Source organism: Nicotiana tomentosiformis, chromosome 2 (assembly GCF_000390325.3).
Source record: "Nicotiana tomentosiformis chromosome 2, ASM39032v3, whole genome shotgun sequence".
Taxonomy (NCBI): domain Eukaryota; kingdom Viridiplantae; phylum Streptophyta; class Magnoliopsida; order Solanales; family Solanaceae; genus Nicotiana; species Nicotiana tomentosiformis.
The window spans coordinates 24,723,142-24,742,676 of NC_090813.1; the positions used below are offsets into that span (position 1 = coordinate 24,723,142).

At 38.2% G+C, this 19,535-nt stretch overlaps 1 pseudogene; it reads right to left on the bottom strand.

Moving 5' to 3' along the window:
- Window positions 1-3,702: 3,702 nt before the first annotated feature.
- LOC117275543 (small nucleolar RNA R71) lies at window positions 3,703-3,801 on the bottom strand (annotated as a pseudogene).
- Window positions 3,802-19,535: the final 15,734 nt, after the last annotated feature.

Genomic DNA, 19,535 nt, shown 5'->3' on the forward strand with positions numbered 1-19,535 from the left:
TAGGGTAGGGGTAAGGTCTGCGTACACACTACCTTCCATATACCCCACTAGTGAAATTATACTGGGTTGTTGTTGTTGTTGTTGCTACTTGGTTGTTTGTTACAGATAAGCTTTCGGAGAGGTCTCAGCCTCCACAAAAAGATTGTAATTTATCGTTACATTATAAATATTACAACCCCTTATTTTTTTTTCCAAAAATAGTTCCTAGGATATATATGCTCCTATTGCTTCATTGGCAAATACCGGAGGAACTACCAAAAATTTTATTGTTACTTCGTTCATCTTGCTTGCTTCATTGGCCAGCTTATCTGCCACCCTATATATTGGCTTCCATGTAGCTGTGATTTACTGGAGGATGCCCCAGTGCTATTAGGAGTGACCTGTATTCACATACAATAGTCTCATAAATAGGATTGCCTTTGTTGATATTGTATATTACCTCAGTTGAGTATATGGTAACCTCCAAAGGCATGAAGTTGTTCGAGACTGTCATTTTTAGTCCCTACATTAGAGCAGTTAGTTCAGAGTGTAGAGTATTAATATAATATTTTTTCCCCATGAATCTCATCACCCAATCCCCATTGCTGTTTCGGATTACCCCTCCTACTCTACCTATAAGCCCATTTTGAAGGGTTGCTCTGTTTGTGTTGAGTTTATAGTGACCTTTCCTTGGAGGATGTCACTTGATATATAGGACATTAATAGTGATGTCAGTGCTTATTCCAGCCACATGAATGAACTCAACAGCTTTAGCTATGACTTTCTTATAGGAGACTGACTCTCCCTTCCCATTGAAACAATTGATGTTTCTAGTGAGCCAAATCTCCCATAGGCAGAATAGGATCAACTCCCCCCATTTAAGGAGTGAATTAAATTTTTTGTTGTGAATTGTGTTGATGATGCATCCCCAGTTGTTCTGCTTATTCAAGATTGTGGTGATGTTATCCTTATTTAAGCTCATGTGGGATAGGTTGTCCTAGAATAGCTTGGCATTTTCATAGCTAACTATGACATGCTCAATTGATTCATCCTCTTTGTCACAGAAGAAACACCTGGGGTTCAGAATGATCCCCCTGTGTTGCAAGTGCTTGGTAGTAGGGAGTCTTTCATGGGTCATCAACCACAAGAAGTTTTTTATCTTGTTAGGTACCTTCTTGACCAAATCCAATTGAAATTCATCTCTGGACTTTGGTACAGATTATCATATTGATCTAGGATCATGGAGTAGGCAGATTTGGTAGAGAAAAGTCCAGTGTTGTCCTGTTCCACACCATTTTGTCTATACTAAGAGGGTTAGCATTACAAATGGTGGAGTTTATACTAGAAAGCACACGGCCAGGTAGGTTGAAGAAAAGGCTGTTAGGGATGAGTTGGCCATTTAGGAGACAGGTGGACAAAGTTCTGTTTTCCTTGATGGTAGGCTCTAATCACGTGTTTTAGTCGCTTATTGCACTCTAATTCATGCACTTTACATGTGTTTGATCTTTAACTGATAGTGTTTTGCACTTATTATGTGTTTTATGCCTTGTAGGAGTGATTCCGAGCGAAGTAAATATTGTGGAGTTAAATCAAATAATTGGAGCTTTGAAATATGAGTAAAAGCCTAAGGAATTAAGTCGGGATCGTGTTGGAGGGTCGAGGATCACTTCTGGACATCAAAAATCAAGGAAAAAGCAACACTCTGAGGAAATGCACTAATGCGACGCACTATGCGTAGCACTGTGCGACGCATCACTGCAAATGTGCGTCAGAAATTCGAGAAGTTCAGAGACTTATATTTTTTGGGTCTGACAGAAACATACATTAATGATAGGCATAGTGTGTGGCATAGTGTGTAGCATCAATACAAATTTTGTCAGACAAGCTAAGTTCAGAGAGTTTACGACAGAGAAAATTGCACTAATGCGACGCACTGGGCGTAGCATAGTGCGATGCATAAAAAACATTAAGTTTGTAAATTTTCCTATTTCAGCTAAGAAAGGGTGATTTCATTTGGGCCCGACCTTACTTGGTATAAATACATGGAAAAATATTATTTTTCGGACTTTTGATACTTTAATCCTAAGGAAGCCAATGAGGAGTTGGAGGAGCAAGAGCACAAGGATTTCATCATTCATTCCTTATTCAAGACCCGAATTTGGATTGAATTTATATTTTCCTATACTTTAACTTTATTTGTGATGAATTTCTCCATATATATCTTTAGGGTTTAATGGATTTGGTGTATTGATTAGTTTTTGTGGATTATAACTCTAGTTTTATGTATTGAATCATTTTTGGATGATTTAATTATTGCATCTATATTCACTTGTTCATGTAATCGAGAGAGGCATAACTTGTGATATCTTTGCATTATATTGTTGGTTGAGTTTATTAATTCTTCTTAGTAATCGAAAGAGGCTAGTTGAATCAGTGATTAAACATAGTTAGGAGAATAATCGAAAGAGGTTTTCCTAAAGACCAATCGACTACGCATTCTTGCATATCTTCACGTGCTTAAATTGGTTCAGCTCGTAAGGTTAAGACTTAATCGAGAGAGAAGTTTTTACTGAACGTTTGAACTAATAATTAAGTAAATTCGAGAGACTCACTTGAACATTAGAAATGAATTATCTAGAGTTAGATCCCGAATAATTATCTTGCACCTATTCTATCAAAACCCTATCTTCTCCCATTGATAACTTTCTTTGCTTATTCCTTGTTTCGATAGTAATTAGTCAATAGCTTTAGATTCTTAGTTAATTTTAGTTAGAAGTCATATAAATGTCAAGTATTGATCATCTTGGATAGCAATCAAGCTAGAAACTATAAGAATATTGTTTATATCCAATCCCTGTGGATACGATATTATACTATACTATATTTGATTAGCGAGCATAATTTAAGTGTGTGTATCGAGCTCGTCAAATTTTGGGGTCATTGTTGGGGATTAGCAATCAATAGTGTTTGAAATAGTTTGTACTGCTAATTTAGGAATTTTTCTTTTTATTTTTCTCTTTTTACAGTTGGTGTTATTTGATTGTGCGCAGGTTACCGGTTAAGATTGGTGCATGACTCAAACTTCTGCGAAGGAAGTGCTGCCATACGAGCTAAAAATTGAAAAATAACTGCGACAACTGAGAAAGGAAAGAAATCTCACTGAGACATTAGAAAAGGTTGGGTGTAGATTTGGCTACGAGAGAAGCACCTCAAAGAAGAAAACAAGCTACACGGGATGCTGAGAAAGCAACTATTAGAGATGCACAGCTTATCTACGAAGAAGAGAGGGGTCGTAGAATTGCTCAAAATCAATCATTGGGTGCAGACCAGTTCGGAAATATAGCTCTCATACCTAGGAGACCACTTGGCGATTATGCTAGACCGGTCTACAATCAAGGTTTATCAAGTGTGAGACCACCTCCAATTGCAGAAAACAATTTCGAGTTAAAGCAAGGGTTGCTACAAACCCTTCAGAATTGTTGTGTCTTCATAGGGAAGCCAAACGAAGATCCAAACACACATCTAATGGACTTCGAGGAGATTATGAACACCTTTCAATACAATGGTGTGTCACAAGATGCGGTGTATTTAAGGGCATTCCCCTTTTCTCTTAAAGATGATACAAAGTAGTGGCTTTGAAGCTTACCTGCAGGTTCGATTAGAACATGGGAGGAAATGACCAGAAAGTTCCTTGATAAATATTTCTCCTCAACTAAAACGGGCAAGTTTAGAAGAGAAATCCATTACTTATGCCAGAAAGATACTAAAACTGTTTTTGAAGCATGAGAGAGGTTTAAGGAGATTGTTCGAAATTGTCAACATAGAGGAATTAACTATGGATGCAACTCCAGGACTTTTGGGATGGATTAACACCGGCCTCATGTAGAACATTGAGTAATGCAGTTGGAGACCCGCTGATGAAGAAGACTCCAGAGGAGATAGTTACAATTCTTGATGAGTTATCTGAAGATGCTAATTAGTGGCCCTCTGAGAGTGCTGAAAGAAGAAAATCAACTAGTGTTCACCAGGTTGATGCTAACACATCTGTGCAGGTACAGCTTGATGCTATGGCTAAAGAAATACAGAAGCTGACCTTAGACTCAATACAAAATGAGACTCACACAGCTTGTGATATATGTGGAAGAGGACACCCTACTCATGAGTGTCAAGCCTCAACTGAGGAAGTAAATGTTGTGGGAAATTACAATTTCAATGCAATGGGTCAAAGGCACCCCAGTTTTTCATGGAGTTCACCTGGAGGTACTACGAATGCTTGGCAGCAAAATAACTGTAGACCGCATGGACAAGGAGATCCAGCATACCAAAATTAGCAGAGGCAGTAATTTCAGCCTCAACAGCCCATTCATCCTGGTTTAGAGGATCTAATGAAGGCTTTCATTATCAAGACAGATGAGAGGCTGGACGTTCATGGAGCAACTATTAAAGAATTGGGCACTAGTTTACGAAACCTAGAGAGACAAGTGGGACAGATTGCAATAATATTATCTGAGAGGATTCCAGGCACTCTCCCAGCTGACACTGAAAAAAATCCCAAATAAACAGTGAATGTTGTAACTCTGAGCAGTGAGCGAGTGTTGGAAGATCCCACCCCGATCCAAAAAGAGGTGATACTTGAAAAAGAAAGTGGGGAGCAACTGAAGAATGAAACTGAGAAGAAGAAGAAGGAAGAAAAAAGAAAAAAGGGAGGAACATGAGGAGAGCAAACATATGCTTGCTTTACCTTTCCCTCAAAAGCTATGTAGAGAAAAGCTGGACAAGCAATTTGGAAAATTTCTGGATGTGCTGAAACAGGTTCATGTAAACTTACCATTTACAGAAGTGCTCTCACAAATGCCTGCTTATGCTAAATTCTTAAAGGAGATCCTTACAAAGAAGAGGAACAACGAGGAGACCTCAATGGTCAAGCTCATAGAGCATTACAGTGCGATATTGCAAAACAAACTCCCACAAAAGTGTGGAGATCCAGGGAGTTTTACTATACCTTGCTCTGTAGGAACTATTCATTTTGATAAATCATTATGTGATTCTGGTGCCTCAATTAATTTAATGCCTCTATCTATTTACAAGAAACTGGAGAAGGAGATTGGAAAGATAAGGTTGGTACCAATATCTTTGCAGCTGGCGGACCAGACGACTTTAATACCCGAGAGAATAGTGGAAGATGTATTAGTTCGGGTGGATAAGTTCGTATTTCTTGTAGACTTTATAGTGGCGAATACGGAGGATCATGGGGATATTCCACACCAAAAAGTGTGGGGTGGGGGATATTTATATGTATGTATGTATTTAAGTTTTTTTTTTGTTAGTTGTAGTAGTTAGAGATAGAAAAGAATTGAAAGAAAAACCATAAAAATTTGAAAATTTTTCAATTTTTCCCGACGATGGATATCATTCGACATGTTTCTTGTGGGATTAAAATCGAAAGAAAAAGACAAAAAAATTTTCTTTTTTATGTAGTGTAATAATTCTCCCTTGATTTTTTTTTGTGTTGTGTTCTTTTCTAAGGGTTTTATTTTAACCGGGTGTAGTTAGTTTTATTTTTTTTAGGAGTAGGAAACCTTGTGCTATGATTTGATTTGAAAGCAATATCTCTTGACTTTATTATGCCTTGAGAATAGTGAGTGCTTTAGTTGTGACGCTTAGGCTCAGTTTTTGATTCTTGTGTAAGTACCTTAAACTGTATGATTTTAACTTTGCTTAACTGCTTTGACTAGAGTATCTTGATGAGTCTGATCCTGAGTGAGTTATGTACTATGTGTGTGTGTGAGGTTTTGTGTATTCTGTGCATTGCATTTGATGTCTAGAACTTGCCTCGTGTGTTTGCAAAGAGAAATAGTAGTTGTATTCTGTCTTGGAAGTGATATAGGCATTTTTTTGTTGAGCCAGTTATATGTTTTTACCCACCTAATTGTTATGTATCACAGTTAACCCCTTTTAGCCTGTAATCTTATTTCTTTGGCAAGCATACAAACCTTACTCATTTGTTCGAATTGACCATCTATTTAAATCTTGTACCTCTCGTGAGCACTTGAATTTGGTATGAACTTTGTAAAAGTTGAAGTGCGGGGTGGTTGGTTTGGCTTTTGAGTGGAACTAATGAATTAAGGAGAAAGGTGCACTTTATTGAAAAAGTAAGAGCCACTTGAATTGAAAGAGAAAAGAAAAAAATGTTGTATTGTTGTGCAAAATATTCTTTGATAGTGGTGACTCTTGATGTAATTGTACTTAAAGAAGTAGGGGGTTAATATATATTGATGTGAAGGTGGAGTTATGGTTTGACATAAGTGTGGGGTTTTGAATGGTTAAATATATGTATTAAAGTGCTTAGGGAGGTGTAGTCACTCTTATATCTAAATGTATCCTACCCTTCCCTCAACCTACATTACAAATAATTAAAGTCCTACTTGCTCCTTGACTGAATGAGCTCAATTAATAGAGTATTACACTACGGGCAAGCTTATGGTATGTCTTTTGTGGCATATGAATATTGTTTCTGAGAGTGAGTGAATTCTTTCTATCTTGAGTTCCTGATTATTCTTAAATTTTATTGTGTATGGAACTACTCTCTATTGTTGTGTGAGGGTACTTGATTCACGAAGGAAAGGTAATGTCGTTTAGCTCTATGTTAGAGTAAGTGAATGGGTTATAATTGCGTGGTGCTTTTGAGTCAAATCTTGAGGCGAGGATGTTACATTAGAGTGCTTAATCTGTTTAAATTATTCTTGGTGTGATGAGTTAGGAGAGGTGTTTAAAAAGGTCGTGTCTATATGAAGTGTAGTTTGATTGCTCGAGGACGAATAATGGTTTAAGTGTGGGGTGTTGATGGTAGGCTATAATCACGTTTTTTAGTCGCTTATTGCACTCTAATTCACTGTACTTTATTTGTGTTTGAGCTTTAATTGATAGTGCTTTGTACTTATTGTGTGTTTTATGCCTTGTAGGAGAGATTCTGAGCTATGTAGATATTGTGGAGCTAAATCAAATAATTGGAGTTTTGAAGTCTGAGTAAAAGCCTAAGGGATTAAGCCGGGATCGTGTTCGGGGGTCGACGATCACTTATGGACATCAAAAATCAAGGAAGAAGAAACACTCCGAGGAAATACACTAATGCGATGCACCATGCGTAGCACTGTGCGACACATCAGTGCAAATGTGCGTCAGAAATTTGAGAAGTTCAGAGACTTGTAATTTTTGGGTATGACAGAAAAATACACTAATGCTAGGCATAGTGCGTGGTATAATGCGTAGCATCAGTACAAAATTTTGTCAGACAAGCTAAGTTTAGAGAGTTTACGACCGAGAAAATTGCACTCATGCGACGCACTGGGCGTAGCATAGTGCGACGCATGAAAAGCATTAAGTTTGCAAGTTCTCCTATTTCGGCTAGGAAAGGGTGTTTTCGTTTGGGCCCGACCTTACTTGGTATAAATACATGGAAAATGTTATTTTCTGAACTTTTGACATACTTTAGACCTAAGGAAGCCAATGAGGAGTTGAAGGAGCAAGAGCACAATAATTTCAACATTCCTTCCTTACTCAAGACCCAAGTTTAGATTGAATTTATGTTTTCCTATACTTTTACTTTATTTGCGATGATTTTCTCCATATATATGGAGTAGTTCTCTTTAGGGTTTGATGGATTTGGTGTATTGATGAATGTTTGTGGATTATAACTCTAGATTTATATATTGAATCATTTTTGGATGATTTAAATATTGCATCTATATTTACTTGTTCATGTAATCGAGAGTGGCATAACTTGTTATATCTTTGCATTATATTATTGGTTGAGTTCATTAATTCTTCTTACTAATCAAAAGAGGCTAGTTGAATCAGTGATTAAACCTAGATAGGAGAATAATAGAAAGAGGTTTTCCTAAATACCAATTCACTACGCATTCTTGCATATCTTCACGTGCTTAAATTGGTTCAGCTCGTAAGGTTAAGACTTAATCGAGAGAGGAGTTTTTACTGAATGTTTGAACTAATAATTGAGTAAATTTGAGAGTCTCACTTGAACAATAGAAGTGAATTATCTAGAGTTAGATCTCGAACAATTATCTTGCACCTATCCTATCAAAACCCTATCTTCTCCCATTGATAACTTTCTTTGCTTATTCCTTATTTCGATAGTCATTAGTCAATAGCTTTAGATTCTTAGTTAATTTTAGTTAGAAGTCATATAAATCTCAAGTGTTGATCATCTTGGATAGCAATCAAGCTAGAAATTATAAGAATATTGTTTAAATTTAATCCCTGTGGATACGATATTAAACTATAATATATTTGATTAGCGAGCATAATTTAAGTGTGTGTATCAAGCTCGTCACTCCTCTCCCCTGTTTAGGGGTCCACTGATTAAAGCTATAAAAGGTTCTAAGTTTTGGATCCATCTGTCATTATAGAGGTTGATTCTATCACCCTTATGCACTATCCACCTATTAGTATATGTACACACTTTCCACCCCATTTCTGATGCTAATCCAGGTTCTATAGGTAATGAGCTTGCTATGGTGATTGCTAGTGCAGTGCTTGTGAAACAACACTCTGGCCCACAGGGCCTGAGTATTGTTGTACATCCTCCATGCCAAACTAGCATGGCTAGTAGTATTCCTAAGGTCAGCTCTATGCACACCAAGACCCCCTACTTCTCTAGGCTTAGTAATGATACCCCACTTAATCAGATGCATTTTCTTCTTAACAACAGTAGATCCCCATATGAAATTCCTCTGAATCCTATCTATTTGGTTGCACACCAGGGCATGTAACCTAATGTACTACATGACATGGCCAGGGATGCATCCCAATGATGACTTTGCTAAGGTAGTTGTCCCAGCCATGTTCATGAAATTAGTTTTCCAGCCAGCTAGCTTAGTTTGCATGCTATCAATGATGAACTGGAAATCTCTATTAGTTGGTCTCTTGTGGAAGATTGAAAAGCCTAAGTATTTACCAAAGGAAGTACTGGGCTTGATATTCAAAGTCCTTGCTAAGTTATCTAGTGTATCCTGATGGCAGTTTTTGGAGAAGATAGCTTTGGACTTTAGGGTATTTACCCTTTGACCAGATAAGCTACTCAAATGGTGTAGAGTATCCATGATGATGGCACAATTCTTGGTGTTTGCCCTAGTAAACCGGGTTAGGTCATATGCAAAGAATAGGTGGGAGATTTTTAGCCCAGTGTGGCTAATTTTGATGGGAAACCAATCACCCTGTTGCACCCGAGCCTCAACGCTTCTGGATAACCTTTCCATACACATGATGAAAATGTAAGTGGACATAGGGTCTCCTTATCTGATACCCCTACTAGGTTGGAAGAAATCAGTCCTACACCCATTTACCAGGACAGAAATAGAGCTTGAAGAAATGCAGGACATGATTAATTTGGTCATATTATGGGGAAAACCAAATGATACCAAAGTGTCTCTGATGAAGGACTATTCTAATATGTCAAATGCTAGTCAATTTTGAGGATCATGTTGGCATTTTTCCCTTTCATCTTTGTGAAGTGACTGATGTATTCCTGAACTATGATGGATGGGAGGACATGCTTGATTCTGTTGACACTTATTTTAGTAATCAACTTGTACATTGTGTTGCATTGCCCAATAGGTCTGAAATTCTTATGGATTGTGGCACTGGCACACATAGGGACCAGACAGAGGTAGGTTGCATTAATTTCAGGCTTCATTTCTAGCTTATTAAAAGTCTGGTTATAGAATTGAGTTATTTTGCTCTCTGGGATATTCCAATATCTTTGGTAAAAGAGATGGTGTAGACCATCAGGTCTAGGGTCCTTTGTAGGTTTTAAAGAGTACATGGCCACCTTTATTTCACTACTCCTTAGGGGAGAATTTAGAGTAGCTTGCTCCCTATTGGAGAGAGTATGGGCATTATAGCCTATGCTTTTCCAGGGAGTGGGTGAGCCTAGGTGTTCAGTGGTGAAAACATTAGAGTAGTAGTGGTAGATGGTGTTCTAGATTTCCTGCTGGTCCTCAATCCAGTTCCCTACTTAATCTTGCAGGGCCATAATTATTTTCCTTCTCCTCCTATTGAGGGTAGATGTATGGAATAATCTAGTATTATCATCACCCTCCATCAACCAATTAATCCTAGACTTAGGCTTTCAAAAGACATCTTCACATTTGAGAATAGAGAAATATTCCTCCAGAAGTTGACCTTCTAGATTCTGAAGAAAGGTGCTGAAGAGGTAGGCATTAGATTTCTGGATACCCCCAAGTCTGGAAATAATTTATTTCTTCTTATGGAATATATTATCAAACACAGTCATGTTCTAGATTCGCACTTGGGACTGGAACTGGGCATTGCCTCTTTCAAGACTACCACACCCTTCATAGGCCTGCTGGACCATGTTGGAGAAGGATGGGTAACTATACCACATAGGTTCAAACCTAAAAGGTTTGGATGTACTATTAGAAGCATTGGGCCACAAGCTAATCAACATAGGACAGTGATCAGAGTGTGTTCTAGGGAGGTGACTCACATTACTAGAAGGGTAATCTTGGATCCATTCTTCATTGGCAAAGAACCTATCTAGTCTTTCTAGGATTATATGACTCCTATTCCTATACCTCATGTTAGTCCAAGTGTATTTACTTCCCTTAAAACCTAAGTCAATGAGCTTACAGTAATTCAGGTAGTGCTAGAACAGGTTTGCTCTTGGGGCAGAGATACAGTTTTCCCCCTACTTATCTCTGTCCCTTAAGACTTCATTGAAGTCCCCCTACTAGCCAGCTCCCCTATAACCATCAGATATAGTTCTAAGCTGGTCCCATAGAGCCCTTCTGTTAGCATAGGTGTTGCTAGCATAAATTGCAGTGAAGAGCCAAGGGGTGAAAGAGAGAGTTACCTTGACCATGACATTGATGCCCTGGGAGTGTTGGAGACTTCATCAATCTTCAGCATGTCATCCTTCTACATGATGACAATGTCTCCTGACAGGCCTACAACAGCCTTTTGAATTTGCCCTATGAATCCCAACTCCTGAATGAGGTGCTTCTTCTCAGTCATCCTGGTTTCCAAGATGACCAGCATGGCAGGCTTGTGCAGCTTAACCATCTATACACAATGTCTCCTAAATTCCCCACTGTTAGCCCCCCTAACATTCCAGATGATGAAATCTATTAGTAACCTTGGGTTGATTTGTGGCTTCCTTTTCAGGCATTTGGATTTCACCCTCACTGTTTGACTCTCTGGGTTCTCCATCCCAGGTGGAGTCTGGGGAGTTAACTGGGCCATTACTGGTTTTAAGTTCACAGTTGAGTCTCCTGAGTTTGGCTCTAAGGCTGATCTTAGGCTTACTCCACACATTACCATTCTTCTTGGGAATAGTACGATAAGCATTTCTCCCTCAGACCTTCTGAATTCTATTATTTCCTCATGTTGTAGAAGCATAGCTTTAGTCTTTGGCACTCCCAAGCTTGCTATTATTTGCTCTAGTTCTATGTTGGTGGTGTCTAGGTGGTCGTGGATATTTTCTGATCTTGTTATTGTAGATGGGGTCATTGTCCTTACTGGTGTCCATGGAGAGAAATGGGGGCAGAGGATCCCCTCCCCTGGGGAGACTAGTAGGAAGAAGGGGAGGTTGTGGCTTATATGCTGCATGAGAAGTCTCAATTGGTCTGTAGTCATTGTTTGTTGGCTCAGTGCATACTGAGCTTGCATGAGAGTTGCCAACCACAGCTGGTGACCATAGTTCAACAAGGCATGGTTCAGGCTGGTTGTGACCAGTTTGGCCAAGTAGTGTGGGTTTTGAATGACCACTGAGGTGGGTATTATCCCTATCGAGAAGTTCAGGGAAAAATCAATACCCTGCAGTGACATCTCCAACCATGGGGTTGGGATGTTGTCCATGGGGAGTGGGGTAAATGATACCCTTATCTGATTTGGAGCCTCCCCCTGGCTCTGCATGTTGTTGTTGTTGTTTGTTGGGTTGTTTTGTTTTCCCTCAATTATTAGTGTCTAGATTGGTAGTGGAGTTTACCTCAATAGTTGTGCATTCTTTTCCTTTTAAGCAAAGGCCTTCACCGTTGGGTTTCCGTGCATGGAGATTTCTCATTATTAAAAATCTTTGAGAGGCGATGGCGTCAATCAAATCAGTAGAGGGGGAGTGATGATGGGACACAGGGTTGGTTATAGTGTCGGAGGGAGAGTGAGAAATCGTAACTAAATCCTTCTCTCTTTGCACAGTATTAGTAATATTGTTTGAGAGGTCGTGCTTAGCCCCATAGTGGACCCAGAAGTTGACTTGTGTATCAGATTTGGAATTGCATTTTGGGTATTTTCCATACCCGATATGGGTGTGTGTTTCCTCCCTTGGGCCTCGTGAGAGGTGTTAGGAGTGTGTGGAGAGGAGAGAAGGGCATGTGCCCAGTGTATGTTCTAAACTAGGCACAGGCTGTAAATTATGCATTTGGTTTGGGTTGTGCGCTAGAGGCCCAGACAGTTATATTTTGGGCCCATATGGCCTAAGCTGTCTATCCCATTGGGGGCTAGTTAGACGAGGCCCGTGTGGCATCTGTTGGGTCTGGTTCATTTGACTCATATTTCCCGCAGTCCTAGCGTTGCCATGTTCCACAACCCTGCTACCGCCCTCACCATCATCAATGTTACTAAGGATGGAGAACTTACTTGAATCTAGTGGCCGCTTTTCGCTCCCCGATTTGTTCTCTGTTACCTCTAGTCGTACAGGGCTTTGAAACCCTCCGTTCTCTCTTGACATTTTTCTTTCTGTAGGAACTCCACCACTTTCCAGTCGTCATCCTCATTGGTACTGTGTCCTGCGGACGGTGTTTCTGTTGTGTCGTTTCCCCTATCTGTTGTTGATTTGGGCCTTTCTTGAGTAGATGGCCCAGTTGCCCACACCTCTTACATATGATTCCCCCTCCTTCATACTCAATTGATTGTTTATGTTCGACAATTAGTACCATCTTTGGAGTAGTACCTCGATGGGTACTTGGATGCAGATCCATGCATATCTGCCTCTTAGGGTGATTCAGCAGCCTACCAATCCTTTTCCCCACCCTTTCAAGGATCTGTCTATCGTAGAACTCCGTGGGTAATTGCGGAGGTTGGATCCAGATGGCGGTGGCGTGTATTTTTGATTCCGCCGGAACAAATTTCGGTTCCCAATTTCTGACGGAGAGAAAGTGTCCCATGACGAACCATGGGCCTCAGTGTAGTGCAATCATCATGTTCTCTTCTTTTCCAAATTTCAACACAAAATAAATATCAGCCTAGATCTATTAGTGTTAGATGTTCGCTGGAATTCCATAGATGTTGTAATTTTAATTTCAATAGGTGATGGGGAATATTTTCCCCAAAGATGTTAACGATTAGTGAGAAATGCCATGGGTGGTAGAGTCTGTTCTTTTGTTCTTGGCTGAGGATGATGGACCCAGTTGTGTCATCCTTGGTGGATTTGATGTTTGGTGGTAATGGGGGTTGTATGTGCTTGACTTTGTCAAGTTCTTGTACGCTAGTGACGAGTGTTTGGCGTGTATAAAATTTAAACACGTACTCTGTCAAATTATAGTATAGAAAGATGTCGAACCCACAGAGATTGGTTTATCTATTCTACAGATGTTTCTTGTTTTAATTACTATTTGAAAAAATCAGGAAGAGTTGAGTTGTGAATTAACTAACTAAAAATGCATGAATAGAGCAATAAAATATATTTTATTTTTCACAAATATAATAAAAAGATGTTGGGATCATAATTTCACTTAATATTTCTATTATATAATAGATAAAATTATCCTTCAATTTTTATTTCTCACAAATGTATAAATGCCTCTCATGATTACATTTATATATTATTACTTAAGTTGAACAATTAATTGCAATCCTCTCGGTTATACAAATTAATCGTCAAAATAGTAATATTAAAGAGCCAGAAATATATGCTTAAATTAAAACTTGCTCTTTTAAATAAGTCCCTTTCGGTTACCCTACTTGTTATAACTGATTACTACAATATTCTCCTCTTTCGATTATAAATAAGTGTAGAATCAATTTTAACATATAAGAGTTAGATGTCACTAAATAAAAGTTAACATCTATCAATACTAAAATTAACTATATTACTCTTCCGCCTCTTTTGTTTACAGAATTAGTAAGTAGTTAATATGTAATACGAAATAGATTGATGTTAACAAATTAAATAACACATCACTATAAAGCAGATAAAATTTAAATGGAAAAAACTTCAGCTCAAATATGTGAAATTGAGGAATAATATCTACTATTATATAGAAATATTAAGATCCGTCATTCTCCCAACACAAGAAAAATGACTCCATAAGGGAGTTAGTACTGACAACGGAAATATTCTTGCCAATTAAATAAGAAAATAGAAATAAATATTCAAGAGAATAATTCCCCCTATTTAATTAAAAATAGGTGCTAGAGTAATTTTCAACATTATAATTTATTCAGAACTAGAAATGAAGACACTGTACTAGCTAAAAGAAGAAAAGAAAGTACTGAAAGAAGCAAGGAAAAGAAGAAGCTCTCCTCTTAATTTTCTGTGTGTCATGAGAAGCTCAATGTAGTGCTATTTATAGATGGAAAAATATATCATGTACATTGATTTCTCACATATATTTTTTCAAGTTGGCAACTTGTATGTGCTTGTAGTTATAAAGTTTGCTGAAATGTAATCCTCCAAATCGGCAAGTGGGTCATTTGCTTGGATCTTTTCATGTGAACAAATACTTTCATCATTTGTAAAGTTGCATACACCACTTTACTTTTGAATTTTCAGCATTATAGTTCTTCTTTGCAAATTTGGAAAGTGAACTTTTTCTTCTCCTTGTTCCTTTTTCTTATTAGTTTAATTATTTCCTACAATGAAAGAAAAAATATTAGTACTAAAAATTAGATTTCAACTCAACTTATGCATGATATTTTTCTCTTATCAAATTCTCTCACACTTAAATATTTGCTTGTCCTCGAGCAAAAAACAAAATCAAATAAACATTGTAGCTAAACACTTTAAGTGTAATCATGAGAAGTTTTGACAGAGAAGAATTAACTAAGACCAATCCATGAGTTCAAACAACTTTTAACTGTACTCATATTCACCTATTGTATCGAAATCATAATATTTTCTAATCCCAAGTGTGTCTCACTAGATGAAAAGAGATGCTCATATATCACATAATATATAGATAAAGAACAAAAAATGGCATGAATAGAAAAATTCCCTCACTCTCAACAAAAAACGTATCTCAAGCTACTGAAAATTGCCATAAGCTTTACTATTATGTGGTTCTCTATTAATATAGGAGTCTATGAGTTGAGATCATGTAGGAGTTTTATAAGGTTGTAATAAAGGCTTAGGGATCGGAAGAATACATATGGATAATAGTGACTTAAATTCCCTGTAGGCTCTACACTTTACTTTATCGCTCAAGCACGATTGTCTTCCATATTTCTTTAAGCAATCGACATCTTTTTTTTTTTTTTGTAACCCATTCACAAATTTCATTTTTTTTAATTGAATGGAGATGACAATATCTCTTCGTTATTTCCTTTTCTTTTGTAATTTTTTTCCAGAATTTCAGAAGCAACTATTTTTGTTTTTTTCTTCTCAAAAAATATTTCAAGAGATCAACAAGCTCAAATAATTGTTCTTTAATCAATTACATCTCATCCCTATTTTTTTACATTTAGATCAACTCTTAAAGTGCCTAAAGGGAATTGGGTGAATAAATAACAAGTCGTAACAACAAACAAGCTAAGGGTTAAAGCTTGGCGACCAAAGAAGAGATAATTTATTTAGGCTCAACTGGGCTAACTAGGGATAAAGATCATCAAGGTAGGTTAATTTAGGTTGCGGCTCAACAAAGAAGGCCTACTTTCATTTCTCAACTCAAAGATTTACCTAGAATTTCGTTTCAAATCACATTCAAGGAAAATTCTAGATTTTCAAATAAGTAGGAGAACTAGACAATATAAGCTAACCGCACAATACACTTGAAACCTACGAAAATTATGATTTCAATCACCAATAAGTAAGTATGAGCTTAGAAAGGTAATCATAAAACCCATGAATGGTACTTAATCAAATTCGTCTTTTTTTTTAAGTCTCATGCTTTTCAAGTCAAATCAAGTTTAGCCAACTTATTTACCAAAATAAATTAAACAACTAAAAGTCCTAAATAAAATGTCCGGTTCAAAATATTACGACCATGGCAAAGAACCGAATAAGAAATCCATTAAAGTACATGAGAAAAGTTGCCTTAGGAGTAAGGCAACTCAAATTTTATCAAATTTTTTCAGTTTTTTTTAAAATAATTTTAGTTGTAGCATATATATATATATATATATATACACACACCTTTTGCTTTAACAGAGAATTATTTTTTAAAGAAACACATATATAACAAACATATTCCTCTACCACCAAGCTTAATTAATATCATGTCTTCATGATAAACAAATTAAAAATAAAAGGAGATAAAGGAGCTTCCTTAATTTTTTTCGATTTTGTCATCATTTCCTTTTTCTTGGCTTCTCAAGGTTTTTCTCATATAACAAAGACAATATTATGGTAAAAAAAATATTCTTTTTCATGATAGGAGAAAACTTTCATTGTCGAAATCACGGGGGTGATTTTTTATCATGGCAAAATATATTAATACATATTACATACACACACATATATATAATATAATACAAACATGCAATTATTAATTATTTTTACTTTTATTTATTATTTTATTTTTAAAAAACTAATTTTATTATATATATTTACTAGAAAGAAAATATTATATGTTACTACTAATAATTACTTAAAAGATTAAAGAGAGGAGAGAAAATAGTTCTGAGTTCAACGTCGCCAGCTCGACTTATTTTAAGAATTAGGCAAAAAGGATTGTTGAAGCCTGTTTGTCGAAGAATCTGCTGATATAAGACTTCAAACGATGACCGTTTACTTTGAATTTATCTCCCCCATCTGTACGTTGTATTTCAATGGAACCATAAGGGTCACTTCTGTTACAATGTACGGTCCTGACCAACGTGACTTGAATTTTCCCGAAAATAATCTCAACCGGCTATTGTACAAAAGAACTTGGTCTCCAACTGTAAACTCCTTATGGCGAATGAAGTTATCATGCCTTTTTTTGTCTTTTCTTTGTATAATTTAGCATTTTCATATGCTTCAAGTCTGAACTCTTCCAGTTCATCAAGCTGCAACAGACGATTTTGTAACGGCCCGGCCGGTCGTTTCGAGAGTTGCAGCCCCGTTCTCCCATTTACTGCTCCATTTTTGCTTTATAGTAGTTATATGACTTATCGGGTTAGTTGGTTCGGGTCCTAAGAGATTTCGGAATGAATTGAGACACTTAGTCTCAAAATGAAAAGCTTAAGTTGGAAAATATTGACCGGATATTGACTTATGTGTAAACGACCTCGGATTTGAATTTTGATAGATTCGTTAGCTCTGTTAGATAATTTTGGACTTAAGAGCGTGTCCGGATTGTGATTTGGAGGTCCGTAGTAGAATTAGGCTTGAAATGGCGAAACTTGGAATTTTGAAAAGTTTGACCGGGAGTGGACTTTTTGATATCGGGGTCAGATTCTGATTACGGAAGTTGGAATAGGTTCGTAGTGTCATTTGTGACTTGTGTGCAAAGTTTGAGGTCAATCCGACGTGATTCGATAGGTTTCGGAGTCGTTTGTAGAACTTTGAAATTTCAAAGTTCATTAGGCTTGAATTGCGGTGCGATTCATGTTTTTATGTTGTTCGAGGGTTCGACTAAGTTCGTATGATATTTTAAGACTTGTTGGTATGCTTTGTTGAGGTCCCCGGGGACTCGGGTTGATTTCGGGTGGTTAACGGACCAAGGTTTGAAGGTGAAGAATTGCTGAAGATTTGCAGCTACTGGTGTAATCGCACCTGCAGATTGGGAACCACAGATGCGAGCTTGCAGAAGCGAGGAAAGGGCCGCAGAAGTGGTCAAGAAGGAGGCTGGTAGAGGTCGCAGGTGTGAGGTCCTTTCTGCACCTGCGTGTCCGCAAATGCGGGTGTTGGATCGCAGAGGCGCATGGGCGCTTGGTGAGGCAGCTTCGCAGAAGCGGATGGCCCTTCGCAGGAGCATGTCCGTAGGAGCAGACTGGGCGTCGCAGAAGCGAAGGCACACTGGGTAAGTGAATTCTGCAAAATACGAAGATTTCACTACAAGAGCGGGACCGTAGAAGTGGTTTTTGGGACCGCATGTGCGGTTTGACTAGGCAGAACATATAAACATAAGGGTTCGCGATTTTCTTCATTTTCTAACATTTTATGCTCGAATTTTGGAGGATTTGGGAGGATTTTCAAGGGTATTCTTGAGGTAAGTTCCTTGTGTTCATTTTTCTTCAGTAATTATGTTTCCCCATTGATTTTCCACCTAGTTGTTGTGTTTTGAGGTGTAATTTGGTGGTTTGAGGCTAGAGATTTGGAGAGTTGAATTTGGGGATTTGAATGACCAATTGGTGTCGGGTTTTGATGAATTTGATGTGAATAGACTCGTGGTTGGATGGGCTTTCAGATTTTGTGAGTTTTGTTGGATTTCGAGATGTGGGCCCGGGGGCGGTTAACAGACCAAGGTTTGAAGGTGAAGAATTGCTGCAGATTTGCAGCTACTGGTGTAATCGCACCTGCAGATTAGGAACCACAGATGCGAGCTTGCAGAAGCGAGGAAAAGGCCACAGAAGCGGTCAAGAAGGAGGCTGGTAGAGGTCGCAGGTGTGAGGTCCTTTCTGCACCTGCGTGTCTGCAAATGCGGGTGTTGGATCACAGAGGCGCATGGGCGCTTGGTGAGGCAGCTTTGCAGAAGCAGATAGCCCTTCGCAGGAGCATGTCCGCAGGAGCAGACTGGGCGTCGCAGAAGCGAAGGCATGCTGGGTAAGTGAATTCTGCAAAATACGAAGATTTCACTACAAGAGCGGGACCGTAGAAGTGGTTTTTGGGACCGCATGTGCGGTTTGACTAGGCAGAACATATAAACATAAGGGTTCGCGATTTTCTTCATTTTCTAACATTTTATGCTCGGATTTTGGAGGATTTTGAGAGGATTTTCAAGGGTATTCTTGAGGTAAGTTCCTTGTGTTCATTTTTCTTCAGTAATTATGTTTCTCCATTGATTTTCCACCTAGTTGGTGCGTTTTGAGGTGTAATTTAGTGGTTTGAGGCTAGAGATTTGGAGAGTTGAATTTGGGGATTCGAATGACCAATTAGTGTCGGGTTTTGATGAATTTGATATGAATAGACAGCGGCCTGGATGGGCTTTCGGATTTTATGAGTTTTGTTGGATTTTGAGATGTGGGCCCGGGGGCGGTTAACGAACCAAGGTTTGAAGGTGAAGAATTGCTGAAGATTTGCAGCTACTGGTGTAATCCCACCTGCAGATTGGGAACCACAGATGCGAGCTTGCAGAAGCGAGGAAAGGGCCACAGAAGCGGTGAAGAAGGAGGCTGGCAGAGGTCGCAGGTGTGAGGTCCTTTCCGCACCTGCGTGTCCGCAA